Raw genomic sequence first — 19620 nt, forward strand, 5'->3', positions numbered from 1 at the left:
GCAGCACCAGCGGTCCCCTCCACCACTGCGGCTTCAGACTATTTTTGACCACCGGTTGAGTGTCGTCGCCTTTCTAATCCTGTAAGCTTAGCTTTTTCAGACTTGTACTACACCCGTTGTTGTGTTTTGATCCAGAGGTGAACACGTGCCGAAAAGTGAGACCGTGGGGATGCGTTATTGACGTAGCGTGCTGGGTTATGCGCGCATCACGGGAGCCTGGAGTGTCAATTGTTATTAGTTAGGCATCAGATTGGACAGACCTGTTGCTATGATGCATTTTTTCCTGACCCGTCAGTCCAGGCCGTTTATCTCGCCTCGTCCCGCTTGTAACATCCGACGGTGCGTTAACTGTACCTCAATAGACAGGTGGTGAGTGCAGCACCTGCAGGTGGTGTCACCTGACAGGCCAGGTGACGTTGGAGTGAGGACTCTTCAGTCAGCCATCACGGGGGCCCAACTCCTGTAATAGTTTCCGGAGGTGTTTAATGTCCATGATGCTCTGGCGGTGAGGCAAGTGTCCTTTGCCGACGGCTGCCTACCGTCACAGGTGGTGGTGAAGCAGCTTGCCTTCCTTCAGCAGCAAGGACGCCAATTAACCTGTCCTCAGGCCAGCCACAAGTCAGGAGGAAACGACGCCACACATCCCTGCGTCGCAACCAGGAGCTGGAGTCCGACCCCGTAATCCTTAACCCAGTAAGGAGGTGAACGTGTCTACGGCTTCGATGAAAATGGAAAACATTACTTCAGAAGCCTACATAATTGTATAAAAATTGAATTTGTGTATCAATAAATGCTCGGATAATCACCCTGTAATGTGAAACAGCAAATAGGCCTGACCTGTTGTGAAATAAAATTATAAGCCGAACGTGTATGGTGAAATAATTTATAGGCCTAACTTGTATTGTGAAATAACTTATAGGTCTAACGTGTTTTGTGAAATAACTTGTAGGCCACGACGTGTATTGTGAAATAACTTACAAGCCTGACGAGTATTTTGAAACAAATATAGGTTAGACCTATATTTAATAGGTCTAACCTGTGTTGTGAAATAGCATGTAGGCCTTAAAAGTGTTGTGAAATAGCATATATGCCTTGGAAGTGTTGTGAAATAGCATATATGCCTTGGAAGTGTTGTGAAATAATTTGCAGGCATAACTGGCGCTGTCAATCATATATAGCCCTAACCTTCGTTGTGAAACCACACAGGCCTAACTTGTTTTGCGGAAACACCATATAGGCCTAACCTATGTTATGGAACAGAAAATATATGTGATTATCTTTATGCTCTTATGTAAGTGCATTACAGAACTATGATCTAATATATATCTTCCAGGTTGAATCATTTGTATATAGAATGGCTGGGTTGTGGTGTGAAAACAACAGTTGGTACAAAAACCAGTGGTTAAGCGGACTAGAGTGATTGGTGCCACAAACTGGATTATAAGTGCCACAAGCTGGTTAATAAGTGCCACAAGCTGGTTAATAAATGCCACAAGCTGGTTAATAAATGCCACAAGCTGGTTAGTCAGTACCACAAACCACTCCATCGGCTTCCACACACATACCATTGACTGGAGAGCCGTATTACTTGATTTCGGCGCAATTGGAAGTCAAAAAGAGGGTAAGAATTAGTAATAATATACAGTATATATATTTGTTGACCAGACCACACACTAGAAGTTGAAGGGACGACGACGTTTCGGTCCGTCCTGGACCATTCTCAAGTCGATTGTCGTCCCTTCAACTTCTAGTGTGTGGTCTGGTCAACATACTTCAGCCACGTTATTGTGACTCATCGCCTGCATATATATATATATATTTTTTAGATATATACAAGAGTTGTTATATTCTTGTACAGCCACTAGTACGCGTAGCGTTTCGGGCAGGTCCCTGGAATACGACCCCCCAGGGGGGGGTCGTATTCGAGCGGGAGGGGAGGCCGGTCGGCCGAGCGGACAGCACGCGGGACTTGTGATCCTGTGGTCCTGGGTTCGATCCCAGGCGCCGGCGAGAAACAATGGGCAGAGTTTCTTTCACCCTATGCCCCTGTTACCTAGCAGTAAAATAGGTACCTGGGTGTTTGTCAGCTGTTACGGGCTGCTTCCTAGGGGTGGAGGCCTGGTCGAGGACCGGGCCGCGGGGACACTAAAAAAGCCCCGAAATCATCTCAAGATAACCTCAAGATAACCCCCCCCATGAAGAATCGTTTTTACAACCAAGTACCCATTTTACTGTTGAGTTAAACAAAGGCTACAGTTAAGGATCTGCGCCCAGTAAATCCTCCCCCGGCTAGGATACGAACCCATGACAAAGCGCTCGCGGAACGCCAGGCGAGTATCTTACCACTACACCACGGAGACTGGGAATAGGACGCAACAAAATTGAGCATAGTAATATAATCAGACATACATAAGATAATAATAATTAATGAAACTGCAGAAGGCCTATTGGTCTAAACTAGCCAGCTCCTAGTTATATCCACCCAAACTCAAATATGTTTAACCTACGCTTGAAACAAACTAGCGATCTCACGTCTTTTTTATATTACCCCGTAATTTGTTTCATAAATCAGCCGCCCTATTTCTAAATCAGTATTTTCCGAGCTCTTTCCTAAATCTGAACTTCTCCAATTTCTATGCATTGTTTCGTGTTCCATTTTATATTCATATATTAGTTTAGTTCATTTATTATGCACCCTATACCCATCCTGTGGGCGGTAGTGGAATGGATTACAGAGGCACATAAGCCTGTTTCTCAGGGACTGAACCCCACAAAAAGTAATGTATAGCCTCTTGTTTTACCCTTTTATTCATTAATATTCTTCAGTTATGTCACCCACTACTCTTCGTCTTTCTGGCGAATGTCATTTGTTTTTTTTCAATCTGTCTTCATAAGGCCTTCCTGGGGTTCCTATTAATTTCTTGAAGATCAAGATTCCTATTAATTTCTTCAAGATCAGACAGACCTTTGTACAAGTTTCTCACAGCCTGACAAAGTACAGGAAATCAAAACTCATGGTCAAAGTACCTGGGGCTAAAAATATTAAGTGCCTCCATACAGAGATGATGATTCACATCGTTATTGACAAAATTAATATTCAATTTCCATGTCCATTACATAGTACGGAGACCAAAACTGAATTGCATAATTAAAATGGGAGCAAATAATGGAGGGTAAGATAAAGCCGAAGACGAATATTAAATGTCATACTGCTAACGCTTCAAGAATTAAGTTTCAGTATTCTATTTGTTTTATTTTGTATGTTTTATGCATTGATTTTTTGGCTTAAGATTGCTACTAAACATCTTTTTTGCATCCCTGTTTCACAAATTCAAAATTGCCCAGCTAGTAACTGTTATATTACCCAGCCTCAAAACCCTGCATTTTTTGTTAGCATTAAACTGCATCTGCCAATCTTTTTGTTCATTTTGAATGCCTATCTAGATCGCCTTGTAGCAGTTTTGTGTCTGAATTTATTTCTCACCCTAATTTTGGTATCGTCTGCAAATTTGAAAATATTGCTTTTTAATCCTGTGTAAATCAGTGAAATAAATAATAAACAAAGAGAGCTCCCAGGACGGAAGCCTGAGGCACAACACTTAAGCGGTTTACCATTCGGACATAACTCCGTTTTATGCTAACTCCGCTTTCTTTGAAGTAACCGAGTCCGAATCCAACTTAGGATAACACCCTCCCGCACCCCCACAATACCATATGCCTCTACCTTTATAACGGCTCGCCTAAAAGACAGCCCACCTACCATGTTCAAGTCCCCCAATCTATTGCTCCAAAATAATTTCTAAATCTCTCACAATCTGATTTTCGGAAATCTGACAACCTAGTAGAGTTTAGCAACCAAGCAACCAGGCATTGTAAGCAATAACACCAGACTTAATATTACTATGTCTGGAGACAAAATTGGGGACCAGTGTCGCTGACATGCATGCCTTGTAAATTGCCGGAAAGAATAATCAGGGAAATAATGGAGCGTATGGAGGGGATACACATCGTTAAGGAAAGGCAAGAGGAATTTAGAAAACGGGAAAGTCTTGTCTGACAAACTTGACGGCGTTATATGATAAGGTTTCTAAAAGAAGGCAAGAGAACGAAACCTGGGTAGACTACCTTTCGGCGAGTGTCTACAAAAATTTGATTCTGTTACTCGTCAAACGATACAAGATGGAGGTGATGAGTCACAATAACGTGGCTAAAGTAAGTTGACCAAACCACACTCTAGAAGGTGAAGGGACAACGACGTTTCGGTCTGTCCTGGACCATTCTCATGTCGATTGGACTATTCTCAAACGACTTGAGAATGGTCTAGGACGGACCGAAACGTCGTCGTCCCTTCACCTTCTAGAGTGTGGTCTGGTCAACGATACAATATGGGGATACAAGCTAACTGTGGAAATATGGAGAGAGAGATACGGCAGTACCCGAGGAAGAGAAATCTAAGGGTCGCAGTAAGGGAAGAAATGAAGAGGAGGGCTGACAGGTAGGGGTCTCCGAAAAGTAGGTCCTAGGAATTTTCTTGTTCCAAATTTATGCGAATGACCTAATAGTGAATACTTATTGGCCAATGTCAATGTTTGAAGATAATGCAAAGCTAATGAGAAATATGATCACGGAGCAATACTGCAGACAATTACAAGAAGACCGTGACAAAATCAGAAGTAGGCAAACAAATGGCTGTTAGAGTTCAAACTTTGCAATTGTACAGTATTGAGGATGGGAATTGAAGACAGGAGGCCAGAGGGGGAGAGAGAGGGACTCTCTCCCTCTCTCTCTCTCTCTCTCTCTCTCTCTCTCTCTCTCTCTCTCTCTCTCTCTCTCTCTCTCTCTCTCTCTCTCTCTCTCTCTCTCTCTCTCTCTCTCTCCCCCCCTCTCCCTCTCCCTCTCCCTCTTCCTCTCCCTCTCCCTCTCCCTCTCCCTCCCTCTCCCTCCCTTCCCCTCTTCCCTCCCTGGGCTGTAACAAGTTAGTGTGGGTTAATATACAGTTACCGTGCTCTGAATAGGCTCCGCTAATCGGTGCTTAATATACCACTGATAACAACCTGACGAGAATGTAATTGCTTTAATTGACAGTTAATAGGGCCTAAACAAGATATTAATAGAGCTTTTATAGGGCCTTAATAAGGTAGTTGCCATTGCTTTAATAAGCAGTTAAGAAGTATTAAGCTGTATTCTTGATGCCATAATTGAAAACGCCTTTAAAGATATGGAATCCTTTATATTTGTCTCGTGCGTTGTCTACATATATCTATATCCATCGAAGAGAATGTCTGTCCGACGTAGGGGGGCTAGACTCTAGGGGCTAGGCTCACTCAACTTCTACATATGAAACATGTGTGGTATGGGATAATCATAGGCCAGTCAGTGTCGGCCCATGTGTCATGACTTAGGAAATATCAACATTTTAAACGACCCCCTCCCTCCCTGTGTCTATCAAGAAGTCTGAAATGAAATCATAGGTTGTGGGAAGACTCCCATCCTAAAAGGGGATGATAGGGAGACAGGTGAACAGGACGGGGGAGAGAGAGGAGGAGAAGGCGAGGTGGGAGAGAGAGAGAGAAGGGGGGATTGGGAGAAATGGAGAATGAAAGAGAGGAGGGGGGGGGAGGAAGAGAGATGAGAGAGGGGGGGATGGGAGAAATAGACCCGGGCAAAGTCGGGTACCCCATCTATTTGTAATATAAATATCTGCATTCACACAGGGGTAAAGTAAAATATAGATCATAGATCATTACAAAATGATTAGAATAGACTTTTGATATAGACGAAATATTGTTAGATACTTTTTAATATTGAAATTTAGAGTTTTGTAATAATAGTTACCATATTTCACATTGGCAATGTTAAAATTGATAAATCTAAATGGGAAAAAGATCTGAGAAATATATATATATATATATATATATATATATATATATATATATATATATTTATTTATTTATTTATTTATTTATTTATTTATTTATTTATTTATATAACTTATGCTTACATCAGTCCAGCGTTTTCGTTTTATCAGATAATTTAAAAGTTTTCTTAATTCCCATGTTCTCATGCTAAACGAAGCACTCAATAATTTTACACTATGATGCAAAGTGCTATAATTTTAGTTCCATAATAGTTTGGCAACCTCGGGTACCGTTAAATTCGTCCAGGGAAGCTGAGGCCAGTGTTACATCCTCGGGTTATCTTGAGGTTATCTTGAGATGATTTCGGGGCTTTAGTGTCCCCGCGGCCCGGTCCTCGACCAGGCCTCCACCCCCAGGAAGCAGCCCGTGACAGCTGACTAACACCCAGGTACCTATTTTACTGCTAGGTAACAGGGGCATAGGGTGAAAGAAACTCTGCCCATTGTTTCTCGCCGGCGCCTGGGATCGAACCCAGGACCACAGGATCACAAGTCCAGCGTGCTGTCCGCTCCGGCCGACCGGGTACCTAAGTCAACCATGTGAATATATTTAGAACCTTGAGAAACGCTGAATTGAGCGTCCGTCATTTTTCCACCCTCACCGGCCCTTAAATTCAGCCTGAGCACTATTTTCAAAGATGACGCGCAGATGCACGTGGTTGGCCAGTGTTTACAAACACGCGGGAGACCGAAGACGATATTGTTGGCTCACTCATGACACGGCCCAGCTGTGAGGGGAGGCTCGTAGCAACGGCAGCTTATGTAAGATTATATGGAATTCGTGGATTATAGAAGACATGAAGATCTATGACGAGGCTACTTGTTGTGTTGTGAATTATTTCAACTTCATCCAATATTAAAATAATTTGCATCAATCTTTGTTGACAAAAGGCACATTGTATATAAATGTGCTTATCGTGTTCGCTTTTATGTAACCCCGAAATAACACCTTTACTTTTATATTTCCTTAAAATAAAAAGCTGTAAATTCGGTGGGGTATAATTTTTGTCTAAAGTCAGGTATTACGTTTAAAGGAGGTAATAGGTCTATGCATTTTATACGCTAGTCAATTTTACGAGTGAATTATGAACCAGAACACTCTCATTTTCAAAGGGGTGGGAGGGGATTCTGGGGCCAAATTCACGAAAGCTCTTACGCAAGCACTTATGAACGTGTACATCTTTCCTCAATCTTTGACGGCTTTGGTTACATTTATTAAACAGTTTCAAGCATGAAAACTTTCCATTCAGCAGTTGTTATTGTTATAAACAGCCTCCTGGTGCTTCGGAGCTCATTAACTGTTTAATAATTGGAAACAAAGCCGCCAAAGATTGAGAAAAGATGTACAGGTTCGTAAGTGCTTTTGTGAATCTGGCCGCTGGAGTCTGCGGGAAAATGATTGGTCGGAAGGAGAGTATATACGTACACTCTCACTCATATATGTTTATACCTTCATATATTCACCGGTAACTTATGTTGGTGCTTTACAGCGCCATTCATAAGAAGACGAAGTCTCTGCAGTGTGGGTAGAGCAACCCGACCTCTCAACTAATACGTTATATTTTGTACATTTTGGTTCCTCACTGTACAACATACTATGAAGATTAGCGACTCTTCATGTGTATCACATCAAAAAGTCAACACCAGCAATCAACAGCCAATTAATGCACAACTATATTCTACCCACTTCAAGACTCCGTACCAATATAAAAGCGTCAAGAAATATGGGCCAATAGGCCCTTTGCAGTTACTTCCATTCTTCCCTTTAATTTACCCAATATATACCCATTGTTTCGTGTTCTGTCTTGTGTTGAATGTTTTGTTCACCTCATCCAAAACTGTTGTAACATATCACCTCACCCAAATGCAGGTATATAAGATGAAAGCTGTTTAAAATTATAGCATAGAAGAACTCTGTTTAGTGTTTGCAGGTTATAGTTGTGTGTGTGTAAACTAAAGTCTTTGAAAATGTAATAAGTTATTACGAAACGCGTTCAAGTGTCGCGTCAGACTAGAAATAAAAATGAATTTTGGAGAATTGATTTTTGAATTACCACCAACAGTGAAAAGAAATGTACGAAAGATTGAGAAAATTCGTGTTAGAATTATTAATCTTACTTTTTCGGTCATATTTAATAATATATATATTATATATATATTATATATATATATATATATATATATATATATATATATATATATATATATATATATATATGTAAATATATATATATATATATATATATATATATATATATATATATATATATGTATATAAATATATATATATATATATATATATATATATATATATATATATATATATATATATATATATATATATATATATATATATATTGGTGTATACGGGCAGCAGGTTTTCTTTTATTCATGTCTCATTGAATATGACAGCATATTCCGTATTTAATATTTTCTGATTTAGGGCTTCTATCCCTCTTACTAATGCTCTTGCATCAGAGTTCAGCTGAAAGAGGAGTTCACCAAACGTTCACCAAAATTACACTTATTATAAAATTGCACAACGTTTCGAACCTTCATGGTTCATTCTCAAGTGATAAGAAATTACACATATCGTTGGATTCATAGCAGTACGGGGTCAGGTGAGGAAACAAATGGAATAAAGGGAAGCTTGTCAGGCTTCGTGAGGTGCTGTAGAGTGCTTGTCTCACTAGACAGAACAGACGCAGTAAACACATCACTGCTTTTCAGTATACTTCGTAAATTCTTCTAAGAATCTAATACGTCATTATCATGTCCAGTTCTTTCTTTTCCCTGGTGTGGTAAGGGGAATATTCCCTTAGTCTTTCTTCGTAGCTCAGTTGACTAATTAACGGTTCGTGTATATATATCTAGGTCTAGACTTTTTTATTGTCATATTTCTTTTTTGTTTTCAAGTCAAAGTTTCATGCGGTGGTTGCATACGCAAACGTGAGTCTCGCATAGGTTATAGTGCTTGGGAGACTCCTTTCTCCAAGTTCTTAAAAAGTAGCCTTAACGTTGGCCAGTTGGCTTTATGTTGCCAACAACGGTGTTATAATGTGTGCAGCCCAGGTGTTTGATTTTAGAGTTAAGTCTACTGTCAGCTCCTTCTGCTTTAGGCTACTAGTGGAGGTAGCCCTCCCCTTCATGCTTGTACCTTTAATGTCTGGTGTGTGTGTGTGTGTGTGTGTGTGTGTGTGTGTGTGTGTGTGTGTGTGTGTGTGTGTGTGTGTGTGTGTGTGTGTGTGTGTGTATGTGTGTGTGTGTGTGTGTGTTTGTGTATGTGTGTATGTGTGTGTGTGTGTGTGTGTGTGTCTGTGTGTGTGTGTGCGTGCGCGTGCGTGCTTTTTGTTTTTAATTATTATTATTAACATCTTTATTGACAAAATTAATTACAATTTTGCCTAATCTGAGGATTTTGATAGGTCTTATTAAAGTGAGGATAATGCTGGTATTCACTGTCACGCAGGACAGAGGGTCATACACAAGACAATAGGTCTAAACTGTAGGCTGAAGCACATATATATCATGGTTACAATCAATGTTTTAATGTAAAGTAGTGAGACTCAGCTCTCTCTTTTTTTGAATGTAAAATTAATTCACGCTAAGAATACAGTACAAATTAAAAAAAATTGTCTTTGAGTGTCACTGTACTTTATGAATAAGGAAAACAAAGTTAAAAAAAAATGGCATGAAAACCTTTGACACAGAAGATATAGTAAGCCTGGACTTCCTCGCTCTTAAATTGGAAGCCTCATCAATAATATAGTACAGATATAACTGAAAGAGTCGGGAAAGCCTCGCACAAGCCTTCCCAAAGTCCCTCCCATGTTTACGTCTCTCAGAGTTCCAATATTTCGCAGCGATAGCCCAATTATGCCAATTGACCAGGTCGCTTATTTTTACGGTATGGTTATCAACGTTACAAATGCAGCCTACTATGCAAAGTAACGGCTCAGAGACATCTATGTTGCCTATGCACGGGACTCCATACGATCGGTGGGTTACATGGGCTCGTACGTTTCTATATACATACATATACATGCACATTCGTATACATATATAGCACTCGGGGACCATGCAAAACACACATTTGGCTTCCCTTTCCGCTGTCACCATCAAATTAGCTGACAAAAACTAATTCCCCTAAAACTGCACCTGCGTGATGTCGGCACCTGTCTGCAGGCAGGTGTCTCCCGTCTAAATATAGATGTGTGACACGGCATTGACACCTGTTGCACTCTCGGACTCCTGTCACATGCTGTGTTCGGCGCCTCACTAACTTACTCACCACCTCACTCACTCACAACCTCGCGCATTCACAACTATTTCTACCCCCCACCACCACCACTATGGACATAACTCTGCCTCCTGGACGGTAGATCGACGGCCTCGCTTCATGCAGGTCGGCGTTCAATTCCCGACCGTCCAAGGGGTTGGGCACCATTCCTTCAGTCCCCTCCCAAAAACCTTATCCTGCCCCCTTCCCAGTGCTATTTAGTCGAAATGGCTTGGCGCTTTCTCCTGATAGTTCCGTTCCCTCCCCCCCCTTCCTCCAACAATTACCATATACGCCAATATACATTAAAATCAATCTAATCCAACAACCATTAATCTCATTTCGTAATGTTTTGTTTAATTAATGAACAAAGACGTTCATGTGTTTCAGTGCAGAATGTGTAAACTCAATGAAAGGAATGAGCTTGCGGGAGAGAGAGAGAGAGAGAGAGAGAGAGAGAGAGAGAGAGAGAGAGAGAGAGAGAGAGAGAGAGAGAGAGAGAGAGAGAGAGAGAGAGAGAGAGAGAGAGAGAGAGAGAGAGAGAGAGAGAGAGTGAGTGAGTGTGTGAGTCTCTCTTTGACAGTCTCCGTGGTGTAGTGGTAAGACACTCGCCTGGCGTTCCGCGAGCGCTATGTCATGGGTTCGTATCCTGGCCGGGGAGGATTTACTGGGCGCAATTCCTTAACTGTAGCCTCTGTTTAACGCAACAGTAAAATGTGTACTTGGATGAAAAAACGATTCTTCGCGGCAGGGGATCGTATTCCAGGGACCATAGGATTAAGGACTTGCCCGAAACGCTACGCGTACTAGTGGCTGTACAAGAATGTAACAACTCTTGTATATATCTCAAAAAAGAGAGAGAGAGAGAGAGAGAGAGAGAGGGAGGGAGGGAGGTAGGTAGGTAGGTAGGTTAAGGGTGGGTCACCCCCATTACAGCAGCCAGGTAGGGAATGGTGCGACTGGCTCCCCGAGGATTGGGTTAAAAGTCTTGTCTCGGTTATTAAGTTTGTGTATGTTTCGTGGGGCCCATCGTCTGCCTCCGACACAGGCCAGCCTGTCTGCCGTAGTCGCCACAACGGGCAAAAGGTAACCCCCGTTTATATAAAAGGCACCAACCCAGGCCACCCACCGTATCCTATCGTATACAAAACTATATAGATATCTGTGAGCCGCCACTTTTCACGGTACTCTGTATTTTGTCCGTTGACCCTCTTCCCCCTCACACACACATACACATACCTCTGGTGGGGCCTCGTAGCCTGGTGAATAACGCGCAGTACTCGTAATTCTGTGGCGCGGGTTCGATTCCCGCACCAGGCAGAAACAAATGGGCAAAGTTTCTTTCACCCTGAATGCCCGTTACCTAGCAGTAAACAGGTACCTGGGAGTCAGTCAGCTGTCACGGGCTGCTTCCTGGTGTGTGTGTGTGGTGTGGGGAAAAAAAGTAGTTAGTAAAGAGTTGATTGACAGTTGAGAAGCGGGCAGCTCAACCCCCGCAAACACAACTAGGTGAATACACACACCTGTCTGTGTGAGTGTGTATAGAATTCCTCTGTGCTGGCCAAGGTTGGAATTCTTAAATTTAGAGTGTGGAGTGTAACTAAAACAGATGTCTTTGGATCATCCACCACACCTGCAGCAGCTGCTGCTCCTGTGTTATGTGCCAAGTTCACCGACCAGTGCCACGATGCCTAACAAGGAGGGGGGAGGGGGGTGAAGGCTGTTGGGCTAGTGGCTGCCGACTCAGTTTCATGTCCCAGCGTCTGTGTGTCGCCACCCAGAGAGGAACTGCTGCATGCTATGGCACCTTGTCCACCAGCTGAAAGAAACACTTGAAATGTAATTGTTGTGTAATCCATAATCCATTTATACCTATTACATGAATACATTACTCAAGTGTCTACCACAGTCGACATAGACACGTACAAATTCGAAGGGCTGACTGCGCTGAATAATATTTTTTTTATATTATTGGCTGGGTTAGAATAGGTCAGGGTAGGTTTAGTTAGGTTACTGTAGGTCTGGTTAGGTTAGGATAGGTTGGTGTGTGTGTCTCTGTCTGTCTGTCTGTCTCTCTCTCTCTCTCTCTCTCTCTCTCTCTCTCTCTCTCTCTCTCTCTCTCTCTCTCTCTCTCTCTCTCTCTCTCTCTCTCTCTCTCTCTCTCTCTCTCTCTCTCTCTCTCTCTCTCTCTCTGGCCTTCCGTCAGTGGTGTGGGCGTGGTTATATGAGCTGGAGCTTCACCTTTTACGAGAGCGTGGCCTCCTCTGTGTTGTGTTAGTGGAGAGACCGGATGTGGTAGTCGTGGTCTTGGCACGGAGACCATTGGTTGTAGTAATAGTCTTGGCAGGAGCCTGGTAAGGGTAGTGGTAGTAGTAGTAGTAATTGTGGTAGTAATTGTAATGTGCCTGGTCCTTCTTGCCTTTCTTGTATGTATCGGCAGGGATGTTAGTGAAGTCCGTCCTCCTAAGGTTTCCCACAACGTCAAGAAAACGGTCAATGCAAAGTGTCGTCTGCTAACCTACCAGACCTAATTGTACCAATACCGTTGATAGGTTAAGTAATAATTGTAAATAAGAAGCAATAAGATGCTTATCTTAACATACTAAGAAGGTTAGGTGAGGTCGGTGTTTCCTATGAAGCTTTTCAAGGTAAACTGAAATATTCACAATCAATTAGTATGTCACATATGCACTTATTAAATAAGCCAATATTGGCTGAAGCAAGTGCGAGAACGGGTTGCGGGTTGATGGTGTCAGGTTGATGATATCGGGTTGATGTTGTCGGGTTGATGGTGATTACTTCCTCTGGGGGTCCAACCTCTGCTCTTAATGAAGGCACCGTATATTTTTTTCGTCAAAATTATTGGTAGTTATTGGAAATTAAAAAAAAAAAACTTTAGTCCAGACCCTTTTTATGCTCTAATGAGTATCGGTTCCGATTGGTTAGGTGGGTAGCCTAGTTTTTTTTTTTTGTTAAGACCGTTAGGCTATTCCACTATTTTTTTTACGGAAGGGAATCGTGAGAAAGCGATGGTTGGTTATGGCTGTGATATAGTGACTGACTTAGAGAATGTTGTTGTTAGTGACAGTGTTCTTCTGTGAGATTCTTGAGGTTATCTTGAGATATGGTGTCCTCTCCTTCTTCACCGTAGAGTTGAATTGAAATTGAAATAAGTTTATTGAGGTAAAATACACACAAAGGGATGAGGTAGCTCAAGCTATTCTCGCCCCGTTCAGTACATCGTGTTAATACACACATAGACACACATCACAAACAATAATCATATTACCAAACATTCTGAGAGATAAACATATACATTCCTCCTTAACACAAGTAACCGTAGAGTTAGGGTTGTGCCTAATACAATCCCCCAAATACCCTTCCTTCCTCGGAAGTCCAAACTGAGATCATTGAAAAATCTTTCTAATAAATTATCTCTCATTTTTTTTTGGTCAGTTGTAGAATCTCATTGTTTTGAAATTACAGTATGATGTTATTATCACTTGTACCTTCTGCCTTCCCCCCCCCCCCTTCCTCCCACCCCCCACTCTTGCCATTGGCCGTCTGACCTGACCTGCTGACCTGTTTTGGGGTCGTTGAAATCGGAGTTACTTGAATGGAGTGTATTGGACGAAAGAAAACGAGATTAGTGGTGGATGGTGTTTATATCAGAATGGAGCCAAGGCTCGATTCTGCAGGCACAAATATGTGAGCACAAACAGGTGTGCGCCATGTGCACCAGGAGGCCATGTGCACCAGGAGGCCATGTGCACCAGGAGACCATGTACACCAGGAGGCCATGTGCACCAGGAGGCCATGTGTACGGGGAGGCCATGTACACCAGGAGGCCATGTGCACCAGGAGACCATGTGCACCAGGAGGCCATGTACACCAGGAGGCCATGTGCACCAGGAGGCCATGTGCGGATTCAACCAGGGACTGTCCGGCTGACTGCTTCCCCGCAGCTGGTATTGATCCACGTCACGGATCCCTGCCTCCCTGCACCTCTGTTGGTGCTGCTGCACCTCTGTTGGTGCTGCTGCACCTCTGTTGGTGCTGCTGCACCTCTGTTGGTGCTGCTGCACCTCTGTTGGTGCAGCTGCACCTCTGTTGGTGCAGCTGCACCTCTGTTGGTGCTGCTGCACCTCTGTTGGTGCTGCTGCACCTCTGTTGGTGCAGCTGCACCTCTGTTGGTGCTGCTGCACCTCTGTTGGTGCTGCTGCACCTCTGTTGGTGCCGCTGCATCTCTGTTGGTGCTGCTGCTGCACCTCTGTTGGTCCTCATGCACCTCTGTTAGTCAGGTGACTGGTGATTGTTGTAATTTTGGTTTTGACTAAGGTGATTGTGGTGAATAGTGGTGGTGATGATTATGGTTTTGATGGTGACTATGGTGGTGAGGGAGGTCTGGTTGTGGTGATGATTGTGGTGACGGTCAGAGGGAGTGGCAAGATGGTGCACTATGGATCACTGTGTTGACATTTTCGTGGGATCGATTCCCCAATGGTAATAGTGTCTGTGTGTGTGTGTCTATCTCTTCTTCCTGTCTTACTATAAGTCTGGCTGTCTGTGGTAGATATTGGTATTGTGGGGTGTCTGTGGTAGATATTGGTATTGTGGGGTGTCTGTGGTAGATATTGGTATTGTGGGGTGTCTGTGGTAGATATTGGTATTGTGGGGTGTCTGTGGTAGATATTTGTTTTTCTGGGTGTCTATGGTAGATAAGGTGTTTCTGGGTAGATATGGTGTTACGATATGTGTCTGGGTAGAGGATGTACAGGTGGGAGTCTGGGTAGAGAGTAGACCACTGCGCCGGGCGGTAAATGAGGGAAGACACCTGGACTTCAACTTCACGTCACTGGATGGTTTAAAGATGGAATGGGGGGGGGGGGGGGGACACGTAACTACCCGGTGTCTGGGAAGGTGAGCGGTAAGATGAAGATGAGGTCATATAAACCTAAAAATATATATATATAAACGGTCATATAAACCTAAAAAAAAGAACCCCTACAAGACCATCCATACAGCCTATGTGAGACAGTACAAGAGTACACAGCACCGGTACTGTTAGGCACCCCCTCCCGGGCCCTCCCCCCCCCTCCCTCCCCACACACACCTCTCGCCGTGCTCTGCATAAAAAATAGTACAAAATATACCCATGCCACTGTTGGGACTAGTTAATAAAAGTAACATTATTGTGGTGGTGCGTGAAGCAGGTATAGACACAAGCCGCTCTCCCCCTCCCTCAGCCCGCACTCCTGTAAGGTTGCAGCAACGTCAGGAAAACGGTCAATGTAAAGTGTCGTCTCCTAACCTACCAGAGGACCCACAACAGAAAACGGGACAGTCCGAGACTTTCGCCAGACGCTTACATTTTCTACTACGATAATTGTTTGGCCTTATGTAACGCATACGAGGAAAAGGCGACATTCTCCGTAAGAGGGACAGGTCGGTCACGAACACAACATGGGCGGAGGCAGCAGCCTAGCGGGTGACAGCAGTGCAATACTGAGTAAATGTTTACTGCCCCGACGTCTTACCAACTTTTACCACTCCACGTATAGCCTCTCAGCGACGGATCTTGTTACTCCTCAGAACCGTACGTTGGTAAGCTGTATAACACTCGTCAACAACAATACTCACCAACACCAACAACAACAACACTCACCAACAACACCAACAACATTACCACCACTCACCAACAACAGTACCACCACTCACCAACAACAGTACCACCACTCACCAACAACTCCAACAACATTACCACCACTCACCAACAACAGTACCACCACTCACCAACAACAACAACATTACCACCACTCACCAACAACATTACCACCACTCACCAACAACAGTACCACCACTCACCAACAACAGTACCACCACTCACCAACAACACCAACAACATTACCACCACTCACCAACAACAGTACCACCACTCACCAACAACACCAACAACATTACCACCACTCACCAACAACAGTACCACCACTCACCAACAACAGTACCACCACTCACCAACAACACCAACAACATTACCACCACTCACCAACAACAGTACCACCACTCACCAACAACAGTACCACCACTCACCAACAACACCAACAACATTACCACCACTCACCAACAACATTACCACCACTCACCAACAACACCAACAACATTACCACCACTCACCAACAACAGTACCACCACTCACCAACAACAGTACCACCACTCACCAACAACACCAACAACATTACCACCACTCACCAACAACAGTACCACCACTCACCAACAACAGTACCACCACTCACCAACAACACCAACAACATTACCACCACTCACCAACAACATTACCACCACTCACCAACAACACCAACAACATTACCACCACTCACCAACAACAGTACCACCACTCACCAACAACAGTACCACCACTCACCAACAACACCAACAACATTACCACCACTCACCAACAACAACACAAACCACAGGAGCACTCTCCAACACCGCCAGTCCCAAAAAGCCAAGTAACAGTTACCGCCGCGAGAAAGATTTGCGAACAATTCCCTAGAAGAGCCTTCACAAAGGATAATTGTAGCAAGTAAACACCAGGTCAGGGAGGTAGTATTGACCCGGGTTGGGGGGTGTGGTGGAGCCCCAGTTGGGGAGAGGTAGGGAGGGTAAGAAATTGGGTTATTGGGTTGGGGGGTTTGGGATCCCATGGGTGAGATTTAAGCCAGGCCAAGGTTAGGACGAAGAGGGAGACTGAGGTCTAAATGTGTATGCTGTAGGATAATAATAATAATACTGTAGTAATAATAATAAATAATAATTTTTATTATTATTTTTATTTATTATACGGTCACCGATTAGTTTTCATAGCGCCCAACGTTACGTTCACAAAAGCGTTTTGTGTTTATTTTGGTTTGTTTAGGGGTGTAGTGTATAAAAATAGATGTTAGGCTCAGCATTATTTATACATGTGCAGGAGACAGGTCTAAGTAATCGTGCGTCTGGCAGCTGCGGGTGACGTCAGCGAGTAAGGCCTGGAGTGATCACAGCGTGGGCGCTGGCCGTGTCCTACAGGCCGCCCACGGTTGGGGTACTATAGGGTATTGGTCCTATGTACAGTGTCTTAAAGGCCGCCCATGGTTGGGGAGTATAGGGTATTGGTCCTATGTACGGTGTCCTGCAGGCCGCCCATGGTTGGGGGACTATAGGGTATTGGTCCTATGTACAGTGTCCTGCAGGCCGCCCACGGTTGGGGTACTATAGGGTATTGGTCCTATGTACAGTGTCTTAAAGGCCGCCCACGGTTGGGGAGTATAGGGTATTGGTCCTATGTACGGTGTCCTGCAGGCCGCCCATGGTTGGGGGACTATAGGGTATTGGTCCTATGTACGGTGTCCTACAGGCCGCCCATGGTTGGGGGACTATAGGGTATTGGTCCTATGTACGGTGTCCTACAGGCCGCCCATGGTTGGGGGACTATAGGGTATTGGTCCTATGTACGGTGTCCTACAGGCCGCCCATGGTTGGGGGACTATAGGGTATTGGTCCTATGTACGGTGTCCTGCAGGCCGCCCATGGTTGGGGGACTATAGGGTATTGGTCCTATGTACGGTGTCCTACAGGCCGCCCATGGTTGGGGGACTATAGGGTATTGGTCCTATGTACGGTGTCCTACAGGCCGCCCATGGTTGGGGGACTATAGGGTATTGGTCCTATGTACGGTGTCCTACAGGCCGCCCATGGTTGGGGGACTATAGGGTATTGGTCCTATGTACGGTGTCCTACAGGCCGCCCGTGGTTGGGGGACTATAGGGTATTGGTCCTATGTACGGTGTCCTACAGGCCGCCCATGGTTGGGGAGTATAGGGTATTGGTCCTATGTACAAATACCGCAGCATTCATGGGGTCTGTGTCGTTCCCTTAATGTCAGCCCTTAATCATAACTCAAACAGAATCATATCAGAAATACTTATCTTTTTTATGTTCTTTCAATTCTGTTCGAAAAATAGAACGGTCCCTAACTCCCCCCCCCCCCCCCCCCCGCATTTTTATTTGTTTATAATTTTTAAATTATTTAAGCGAACTGTTAATGCGTGTTTTGGTTTTGCTTAGTGAAATAATAGTTATTTATATCTATATAAATGTCATACAATAAACTCTTTTTAACATCCAGACCTGGGAACTTGACCTAAAAGTAATAGCAACATTATCAAATCCTTAACTATTTCATTACTAGTTATGTTAAGATTTGTCCCATCACTTGGCATTAGATATTCCTTATTGTCCATAGTCTTTATAATTCCTGCTATTAATAGTTTCTAAACTTTGTAATTTATAACTTGCAAACTATTAATTTTTTTCGCGTATTATGACAAAGCGTGTTAGTAGATGTGCAAGAATGTACCAAATTAATGACCAAAAATGTTTCATTAAATAACCCATTGTACATTTTCGTAAATCAAACAATAAATAAATAAATAATTTATTATTATTATTGTTTATATATTTTAGATGTGCAAAAATGTAAAAATTAATCACCAAAATATTTAATTAAATAGCCTATTATACATTTTCGTAAATAAATCAATCAATAAATAATTTATTATTATTGTTGTTTATAAATTTTTGTTTGTATCTGTATTTTGACCTCTTGTATTTTGACCTCTTGTAGTTGACCTCTTGTAGTGTATCTGTAGTGTATCTGACGTTATCTACAGTCGTTTGCGTATTCTTAGATTTTATGGAATTCTATTTTGTGTCAGTCAATTTATAAAATTGTTTACAACTGACTTTTGCGCTTTTGTTGTCCACCTGTTGCTCAAAACGGGGTGCATAATTATTTGCATTTCTGGTGATTTGAGCGCTGAAACTACCGTGTTCGTGCGAGAGAACGTCTGCCTGCTAGTTAAATGTGGCATTTATTGTTTGCTAGTTTATTCTCGAGAAAGACAAGGTAAATAGATGGACACGCAATTGTGCAGATTGAAGCAGGCACACAGACCAGCCTCGTCTTGTGTGTGGCAGGGTAAATATTAGCCATTGTGTCGGGAACAGTAAGTTAGTCAAGTATAGATAACACTAACAGCGTTTATAGAAAGCCATGAACAGATATGATGATGTAGTGGCAAGTGCTCTTATAATAGCGCTAATGTAAGGGTTGTTCAGTGTTTTTTACACCTCGTAGCCTAGTGAATATGTGGTTCGTCAGCCCGTTCCCGCGATTTGACGAGCCTCAGATTTGAAAGTACTTTTGCCTAACCGGAAACATCACAAACGAAGACAGCCCACGTGACGTGTCGAGTCCGACGTTCATCATCTCAAGGAAACGGCAATATTCCCTCTTATAATTGTTGAGACTGTCGTTGATATAATCAATATAGTGGTGCGTTAAGTGTGAGGACAGGCTATTCGCAGTTTCCTTTCTCGCACA

The 19620-nt window shown here is 43.3% G+C and overlaps 1 protein-coding gene across 1 annotated transcript in view; it reads left to right on the forward strand.

Moving 5' to 3' along the window:
* Positions 1-19620, forward strand: part of LOC123773969 (blood vessel epicardial substance) — a 51305-nt gene continuing 31685 nt past the window's right edge. Inside the window, exons 1-2 of the mRNA XM_069318695.1 lie at positions 1-81; positions 1334-1621. The gene's annotated coding sequence lies outside the window, so the exon portion shown is untranslated. The remainder of the gene's footprint in view (positions 82-1333; positions 1622-19620) is intronic.

The sequence above is a fragment of the Procambarus clarkii genome, chromosome 91 (genome assembly GCF_040958095.1).
Source record: "Procambarus clarkii isolate CNS0578487 chromosome 91, FALCON_Pclarkii_2.0, whole genome shotgun sequence".
Lineage (NCBI taxonomy): Eukaryota > Metazoa > Arthropoda > Malacostraca > Decapoda > Cambaridae > Procambarus > Procambarus clarkii.